Genomic DNA, 7,117 nt, shown 5'->3' on the forward strand with positions numbered 1-7,117 from the left:
GCCTGTCTTCATTAGCTCACTCAGAGCAAAACAGTAGGATGTTTAATCTCATTTAATTTTATTTAATTTTCCTACTTTTCTGCACCAATGGGACTATAAAAGATAGGCTGGCAAGCGGACGACCATATATTTATCGTCTCTCGATAAAAGACCTATCTCTGAAAATTAAAATTCCCCGATTTGATTATTCTTTTAATATGACGTAATTATGTAACCTCATATAAAATATAGTAGAGCGTATACAAACAAATTATATGAATAGATTCATTATCAGAAATATTACAGGCCTTTCAAACGAACAGTCGCCATTTTTAGAGATAGATGTACAAATATATTCTTATCGTCTCGGGCAAGGTCAAGGTCACGATCTGTTCACGGTTGATGATTGTGTTTAAATCGGTTTATATCATATTATTTCTATTCACATTACAATATTTTTTTATAGGTTACGGTTATTGTTGTTATTTATCTAAATTGCTTTTATTATTTATTAAATATTTTTTGTTTGTTCGTTTGACCGGAACGTACGGAATTCTGGGATTTAAAATGGCGGCATAGGTAATTATTTTTCCCAAAGAAGAAATGATGCCGTGATTTAAAGTTAAATAAAGCTATTCCACACATACACAGACGATTTTGGATTCAGCAAAGTAAAGTTGAAGGTAAGTGCACTTTTTATGCGAACTTCCGTTGACAGTATACCGATAGATTTAATGTTGATAAAAAAATAATCTGGCCGTGGAAAAAGTTTGCACGCAACTTTGTATATCAGACAGTCAGTATTTGTTTTTAACACGATGCAGTTACATTGTCCGTAAACCATACTATTCATAAACAAAATCAACATTGCTTTAAGTTATCGAAAGTAATACTGGTTCCAAAATTGTTTTTAAAAAATCTGGATTAAAAAATTATCAAACACATAACGAATTTATTAATGATGTAGACTGTTAAAATTCAGGCTGTGCTAATTATAATATAAGTACATGTAGTATTTTCTAAACATTTTTATGGGTGTTTCAGGTTGGTTTTTTTTGTTATTGTACTGATATTTTTGCAAATTCAATAATGCATAATGCAAGAGCTAAATCTATATATTGTACGTAGGTTAAGTAGGTATTTCTTGAGACTGTAAATGTTAAATTTTTTTATAAGACATTTTAATGTATTAACTTGCTAAGTCTATAATCAAGTCTCAATGCCATCGGGTGCTCGAGATGTTCACATATTCAAACACTGGCGGTTAATGTTAATGATTTAATTTAATTGAAAAATGGATAATCAAGACTTTAAGCTTATATACATAGGCCTATTTAAATGATATAACATTAAATAACAAGTTTGCCCGTACATACTTGTACATAAAGGTTTCAGTCCTACTCCCCAGCTTATTTTTTCTTGTGGTGGCCAAGAAAGTTCATCAGGATTTTCTGGCATGGTTCCTCTTTTAACTGTTGCAAGACAGAGGGGCTGGTAAGGGCTAATGTACAGTTGTTCGGATAGGACAAAAAACCAAGCTCTTTTGTACACACGGCCAGTCAAAATTTCCATCACAGCACACTTTCAAGCATTTGTCCAACTTCTTTAGCCCTGTTTGAGCAGCACAGTATGATGTTGAAGCCCATTTCATTACAGATCCACAGTAGGTTGGCTGTCAGCCCAATTGGAGCTGAACAGTAGGCCGTTTAACCCAATTACGTTTTTTTTTTGGGAGTATAAAGTTGCTTTTTATTTATTTATTTTTTTTTACAGATCCTACATGTATATTTGAGCACCCTTGGTGGCAGTAATGACAAAGAAGTTCTAAAAAGATTTATATGGGCTTTATAATGAAAGTTAGACAACACTACTACTTGCCAAACACTACTACTTGTCACATAATGTAATGATATAAATATATATGTATCTATGGTAGCACAAATATCACCAGAATGTAGGCCAAAGCTTTACAAGCATTGTAGGCCTAAAATACTTTCTGTCTGAACTTTTGACAGTCAATTCTTTGATGACTAGTTAGTTTAGAGCAGATATCCTGTCACAGTATTATATAACAGCTCTTTGGCTTAAAGTCTAAACTGAGTTGTATCAGTGAGTTGAAAATCATCTGTGTTCCTGTTATTGCTCCCTGCTGCAGCCAGTAAACAATAAACTTTTGCGTTCCTTACAAATCTTCCAATTTTTATTGATAGATCAACCATAGCAAAGATCTCTATTAAGATTATATTTGTAATGTGTGTAACAAATTCTATGACATAGGTATAATATTGGTGTAGTTAAGTATATACCATATTTATGCACACATTTCAATGTTGGCATATTATTAGTCTCTATCATCTAGAAAAAAATATTCTATATTCTACGAATATTAGTGTGGTTGCGTTGTCAACATTTGAGAATAATCGGTCATAGGCTAGATTATCCGGTCTTTTACATTATCATAAACAAAGTCTAAGGGAGGTAACTAGTCCTAAAACAAGATGTTGACGCCCATGAAATTTATATAAGAATGCCATTTCCGAAAATCCATTTGATTGCATTGTCAGTTCAATATCCAACACTCTTAATTTTTTTTATTGTAAAATTTCTCTCTTCATGGGCCATATCTATGTTTTTTTTTTTTATTGAATCCTAATTCGTCATCACGATTCATGTTTGTTTATAAATGCAAGTGTTATTGCCAACTGTCCCAGACCCTCATTATTTATATGGCCCAACTTTTCTTCGGCGTACACCGGCACGGTATTAGACTAGGATAACAGTCCCGAAACTCATGGAGTTGAAAAACATTAGTCTTATATACCGCCGCTACTTAATTATGGAAGTAGGTTGGAAAAATGTAAAATTTGGCAATTTGACTTATACTCAACATCGACTTATACCCTGTATGGTAATGTGATGATGCCCCCTCTTCCAGACAAGACATAGGCTATAACTGTTTCAAATGACAAGTGCTAAATGAAGTATTTATGTGGTCTTTGGTGAAAGAAATGAAATGAAATGAAATGGGGTTTAATGTCCTACTGTTCTGCTCCTAACCTGGGCTAATGAAGACGAGCATATGCCATACAGTGTACTATGAGGGAAATTTTGCCTGGGCAGCGGGGCTACGGCCTACTCTTATATCGAATTCCAACTGCCAAGGGATCTTTTACGTGCATGCCAATGTCTACACGGGACCTCGGTTTTTCGTCCCATAACGACTAGACAGCTGTCCGTCTGTCAGTTCCTCCGTCCTGCATCACTGACAAGGGAAACCACGCCGGAAAATCAGGATGAACTTTCTCGGCCAATACAGGGATCGAACACCCGATCTACAGGCTAACGAGCCAGCGTCTTACCCACTTAGCCACTTGATCCCCCCCTTTGGTGAAAGAGAGAGAGAGAGAAATGGGGTTTACCGTCCACTCGACACAAACTAGGTCATTTCGGGACTAACTTATGGTTTAATTTTTTATTTACATAATTCGCTTGCGCGTAGGGGTCTTTAGCAGTGGGAGGAAACCGAAGGACCCGGAGAAAACCCACGAGGTTGGACAGGCGACCCTACTCCTTGCCACGTACAACCGGGGTTTCGAAACCACGCCATTCGACTCAATGACAGACTTTATGATACAGCGCGCGCACGCTAACCATTCAGCCATCCACCACCCCCCACCCCCCCCTTTGTTGAAAGAAAACAGAGCTGTGGCTAGTGAAATGAAAGTTTAACGTCCTACTGTTTTGCTCTGAACTGGGCTAATGAAGATGGGCATACGCCATACAGTGTGCTTTGTGGGAAATTTTGCCCGGACAGTGGCACTACGGCCTTCTCTTGTATCGAATTCTAACTTCAAGGGCTCTTGTACGTGCACGCCAATGTGTACATAGGACCTCATTTTTTTTGTCCCATTTTAATGACTAGACAGCTGTCTTGTCTAGCCCTCTGTCCTGCATCACTGACAAGGGAGAACCACGCCCGAAAATCTGGAGTAACTTTCTCGGCCAATGCAGGGATCGAACACCCGACCTCCAGACTAGATAGCCAGTGTCTTACCGACTTAACCAACGTGATCCCCGTTGTGGCTACAATTCCTGGATTTGAAGGTCAGGTATGATATGAAACGAATATTTTGAACCGGTTCACCAATGCAACCAATCCGTGACGGGTTAACTGATAGAGGGTTACATCCTTGATATAAATATACTTGTCGCGGGTTTTAAAAATAGAAATATATATATAAAGGTAGCTCAAAATTCATCTCTACATGTACAGAGGCCAAGGGGGGATCATGTGGCTAAGTGGGTAAGACGCTGACTCGCTAGCCTTGAGGTCGGGTGTTCGATCCCTGCATTGGCCGAGAAAGTTCATCCTGATTTTCCGGTGTGGTTTCCCATTGTCAGTGATGCAGGACGGAGGGCCTGACGAAGACAGCTGTCTAGTCGTTTGGATGGGACAAAAAAAAAACAAGGTCCAGTGTACACATTGGCGTGCACATAAAAGATCCCCTGGCAGTTGGAATTCGATACAAGAGTAGGCCATAGCGCTGCTGCCCGGGCAAAATTTCCCTCATAGCACACTGTATGGCGTAACCTTTTGCGTCTCTTCAAAATATTTCAAATCTTTTGTCATGGATCAACCATTGCAAATATCCGTGTTACAATTATATTTGAAATGTGTTAAACCAATTCTGCAACACATGTAATATTGGTGTAGTATATATCTTTGTTTATACACCCACATATCAATTTTGGCCCTGTTTGTCCGTACACTGGGTGTGAAATGTGAATCATTCCGATTGTGAGAGGACAAGCATTATCAATATACAGCTTTTCAGGACTTTGCTTTCCTTGGTTAATTCTCCCTAGTCTAGTCGTTTGGATGGTACGAATGATCGAGGTCCTGTGCACACATTGGTGTGCACGTGAAAGATCCCTTGGCAGTTTGAATTCGATATAAGAGTAGGCTTTAGCGCCGCTGTCTGGATAAAATTCCATAATAGGACACTGTATAGCATATTTCCATGTCATTAGCCCTGTCGGAATAGGACATTAAACCCATTTCATTTCACTCATTCCAAAGTTAACTTCTATTCCATCAATACCTTGAGCAAATAAGATAGAGGCTATAGGTTTTGGCCCAATTTGGTCAATATCCCAGTTTTTTCTTTCTTATATGCATATCAACACTTTCATAGCGCTAATGTAGACCTTTTTCTTGAACATTTTCCCGTGTCAGTGATGCCGGACAGAGGACCTGACATGGATGGCTGACTAGTCATACGGAAGTGACAAAAAAACCAAGGTACAGTGTAAACTCAAGTGTGTGTGTGAAAGATCCCTTGGCAGTTGGAATTTTATATAAGAGTACGCCATAGCTCTGCACACTGTGTGGCATATGCCCGTCTTCATTTCTCAAACAGCTGTGGATAAAAACTGTTAATATTTAAATGTGTATTTTGTATTTTATAACATTATATTTTTGTCTTTTAAATAAAGTATATGTATACATACTTGTAGTATATTTTGTCATATAATTCTGCTAGATTTTTAACTTTTCTGTGCAATACATTTAGAATTCTGACTGGTTATGGGTAGATAGAGAGTAATGGGGTAAAACATCCAATAGACATAAACTGTCCTTTGGGACTAAGTGATTCAATTCAGGTTGAATAATTCATCCGCACCAGGAATCTTTAGTAGTAGGAGGACCCAGAGAAAACCCATGTTCAAGTTGGGTGTGGAAACAAACCACTTGACTCAATGACAGACCTTATGATCTAAAGCGCACACGTTGGACCACTCAACTTTTAGCCTCACCCACGGGTCAGGAAAATTTGATTATTGGTTGAATGTACTTCCCATTTACTGCCGCAAATAATGAATAATTTTGAAGGTTTTAATGCTCATCAAAATTTGACTTTAGAATTGCATCCGTAAATGATGTTAATTTAATGTTAGATTTACGGTATAATGATCGGTTAGATATCCATCATTTTGCTCATCCTTTTAACGACAATTTAACGTCAGGAAATGACATTAATCTAGCGTAAAGTTTACGTCATTTTTACGTTATATTTACATCATTTTCTGACGTAAATCTAACGTAAAGTTTACGTCATTTTCTGACGTAAATCTAACGAAAATGACGTAAACTTTACGCAAATTTTACGTTAGTTTTACGTCAGAAAATGACGTAAAGTTTACGTTAGATTTACGTCAGAAAATGACGTAAATATAACGTAAAAATGACGTAAAGTTTACGTTAGATTAACGTCATTTCCTGACGTAAAATTATCGTTAAAAAGATGAGCAAAATGATGGTAAACTGACTGACCATTTTTACGTAAATGTAACGTAAAATTAACATCATATTGTTATACCATTATTAAAAATGACAGTGAATATCAATCAATTTAATTTAAATGTATTATTTCTATAAATGTTTTAATTGCCTTGTTCTGTGCTGCTGGCTCTTCTTTTTCTTTCTAGGTAACATTTACCTGGGGAGCGTCATACGAAAGAAAAAATACTTATGGAATGCCTTTAACTTTAAATCGCTGACGCTGTGAACTGTATTATATGACTTTACCATATGGAATTTATTGGACGAACAGTTTTTAATATGTAAATAATCCACGGGCCCAGCTATATGTATGGAAGGATAACGTTGCCAATATTATTTCATTGTTCACGGTGCAAATTGCAAATGTCAGTAGTTCACAATACGTATTTTAGTTTTACAATTTACAATTTCCATTGCTCAACAATACCAATGTCACGGTGTTAAAATACAAAATACACTGCATTTTGCATAATAGACAAATGCATAATAGAACCTTGCATGGTAGAACATATACCTTATATGGGATGTACGACGTACGTCATTTGCATACGGAAAAAAATCCGGACTATGACGGAAATTAATGATTTACGCGATAAAGCCACAAGGCCGAGGTCATTAGAAGGGGATAGTACTCGATTTTGTTAGTCTTCAACGTCCAGGCTCTATAATGTAATCAGTTCGACGATTAGAGGATTCTGAAAGATAATAGTCTGATTTAACGAGACTATTCTTATTTGTTCTCATCGGTAAAAAAACAGATATTTCAAGAGAATCAATTTCTTGTTAAAAATTAAA

At 36.8% G+C, this 7,117-nt stretch overlaps 1 long non-coding RNA gene across 1 annotated transcript; it reads left to right on the top strand.

Annotated features, from left to right (window-relative positions):
• Positions 1 to 348: 348 nt before the first annotated feature.
• On the top strand, positions 349 to 5,489 carry LOC130010935 (uncharacterized). The gene is made up of 2 exons (XR_008786219.1): positions 349 to 662; positions 1,753 to 5,489. It is a non-coding gene; the product is annotated as an uncharacterized LOC130010935 (long non-coding RNA).
• Positions 5,490 to 7,117: the final 1,628 nt, after the last annotated feature.

This window comes from Patella vulgata, chromosome 2, assembly GCF_932274485.2.
Source record: "Patella vulgata chromosome 2, xgPatVulg1.2, whole genome shotgun sequence".
NCBI lineage: Eukaryota > Metazoa > Mollusca > Gastropoda > Patellidae > Patella > Patella vulgata.